A 2,722-nucleotide genomic window follows, 5' to 3' on the forward strand; every position below is an offset into this window, starting at 1 on the left:
TCTTGACACACCAGCTCCCAAGTTTTCCAACACATGCCCCATGGAAGCTGAGCCTGTCCTAGCTCTGCTCAACGTATGGATTTTGACCCCAGAACGAACCCTGAACCAAGGCAGAACCATCAGCCCCATTCTCAGTCAAGAGTCCCCAGTGGGCCTTACTCACACCAGCCCTTCCTATGGTCCTGGGAACGAGTCCCTGGAGCATGCACATGTCCGTTCTGTCCTGCCCACTGGCCGGTCGTGGCTGGGCTCCCCATGTCCTGCTGCTGTCCTAGCACACAACAGTTGGACACTGAGGAGGGGGATCTATGGATGCAAGGAGTTAACGTCATTGAGTGAAGGCCTCTCAAAGGGGACCCATCTCGACCTTTAGCAGCATTCGGGGATGGAATGAGGAAGGGGGACAAGATGTCAGTGCTCACCTCAGCTTTATTCTCAACCTCCAGGCTCCAATGAACCCAGGCTGCTGCTTTTCCTCCAGGTCACAAGAGAGAAGTACTGCCTCCAGGTCAGGGAACAAAGATGCAGGAAAGAGGCCATACCTTGGGGACAGATGTCAGACCTGGGGGGGAAGGGAGCTCTGGAGCTGTGGTGTTTGTTGAACACTCATTGCTTGCCAGGCACTGTGCTGAGCACTCCACGTGCATGAACTCACTTCATCCCCATTGCAACGACGTAGATCCTACTAATCCACCCGTTTTAGAAATGGGAGAACTGAGACACAGAGAAGTCCAGTAATTTGCACTCCTTCACACAGTAAAAGGTTCTAACCCAGACAGCCTGGCTCCCTGGCTCAAGCCCTTAGCCATTCTGCCAGACTGCTGAGCAGGTATTTCACTGCATCTGTCCTGCCTCCTCTCCCATCCTTCCCTCCCCACCCTGCAGTCTCTGTACCCTAGAGCTCTGGGAACTGCCCCCTAGGCCTGCAGGGTCTTGCTGCCCAGCATATCCCCAGGCCTGGGGGAGGGAGGAGTGTAACAATGCCCCAACACCTCGCAGGACTTCACAATTTACAGAGCCCCCAGCCTGCCTCAGCCTGGCGGTGGGAATCTTGAGCATCACCACGTTGGCAGGATAACAGGCCTAGAAAGGTACCCAAGGTAGGGAGAGCCTGAAGCAGAACCCTGGGGACTCCCTCTGTGGGAGGGCCCCAGACCCAAATGGCCCTGCCCTCCTGGGCATGCTGGGTCCCCCTGCTGCTGATGTCGAATGGGCAATGCTGCCTGCAGGAATCCATTTCGATTGCTGGGTCGATGCAACCTTCCAAACGCCCTGGAGTTTCCTGTCAGAGGCTCCAGATCCATCTGCCTGACCCCAGGCCCTGCCTAAGGCTCTCTGCTCAGGCTGGTAGCAGTGGGGGTGGAGGCGTCCTTGTGTGTCTTCAGGAAGGACAAAGTTGTCTGGCCCTTCCACCAGAGTAAGAAATCCGGCACTGGAACGAGTACCCCTTTTATGGCAGCCCACACACAACTTCGTTCTTTTGGCTTCTTATCTTTTAATCTCAAAGCTGGGCCCTCAGCACCCTGGCTCAGGACAGTTTCCACCTTCTGGGACTAGAGGGCCTCTGGGGAGCACTTTGGATCACGCTTTAGATGGTGGGAGGGGCTATTACTTTTCCTGAGGCTCCTCTGAGAGGCTTGCTTGGGGAACAGGGACCTGCCCAAGGACACAGCCTGGCCCAGGTATAACATAACGTCCCCCTCACCCGTCTGCCCAGGGAACCACCACAGGGACACAAAGGATGGGTTCTTGCTGGGCCTTATTTTCCTCATCTGTCAAATGGGGCTAATGGTCCCTGCCTGATCTTCCACCCAAAGTTGAAAAAGTCAGACAAAATGAGGATGGAAGATTCTTACTCTTCACAGAGAGGATGTGAGGGGCCACGTGTGTGCGCAAGCACACGTGTGTGCACCTGTAACAACTGTGTCCCAGGCAGGCCAGGGACTGCGATCTACAGAGGACTGCTGTGTGTACTGAGTGTGCGGAGCTTCAAGGCTTTGTGATGTGGGTGTGGCAGTGCCTCAGGTGAAAGGTTGCCAGATTTAGCAAATATTTGGGGTATACTTATACTAAAAATGATTCTTTGCTAATCTGGAAATCAAATTTCACTAGGCATCCTGTGCTTTATCTGGCAACTCTACTGTGGCACTCTAGGTGACCTGGTGTGCCCAAGCGTGTGTACCTGTGTCAGGCGGGCTGGGCATGACACTGAAGTGGTGTGTGGCTGTGTTGTGACTTTGACAGGGCATCAGTGTGATGGTATGTGGCTATGACGGTGTCACCAAGAGAAGTCAGGTTGTGGGTGGCTCTGCCAGTATGGCTCTCCGTGACTCCCTCAGACTCTAGCTGCTCCCTCAGAGCAGGGTTTGGGCTGTTTGCTCAGTGAGGCCCAGCAGGGGTAAAGAACCGCCCTGGGCAAACACTTAGATCCGGCTCCAGATGGGACTGGGATCCAGAGCTTATTGCCACCTGCCCTCAGACTGTAAAGGACACGTCCCTCTCAAGGCCAAGCCAGCCCTGGGGGCCTCAGAGTGCTCTATCCTGGAAGGGGGGCCTCTGGAACCACCTCTCTGCTGCTTCCTGGTGACCTCACACAGGTCACCGCCCAATCTTCTAGAACAGTGCCTCCAGGACACTGCTTTGTTACCCCAGGCAACCTGGGAATTTCTCCACCCAAACTGGCAGGCCAAGTTACCCCTGATGAGGGGGTAGGGGGAGAAGG

Source organism: Prionailurus bengalensis, chromosome D1 (genome assembly GCF_016509475.1).
Source record: "Prionailurus bengalensis isolate Pbe53 chromosome D1, Fcat_Pben_1.1_paternal_pri, whole genome shotgun sequence".
In the NCBI taxonomy this organism is placed as follows: domain Eukaryota; kingdom Metazoa; phylum Chordata; class Mammalia; order Carnivora; family Felidae; genus Prionailurus; species Prionailurus bengalensis.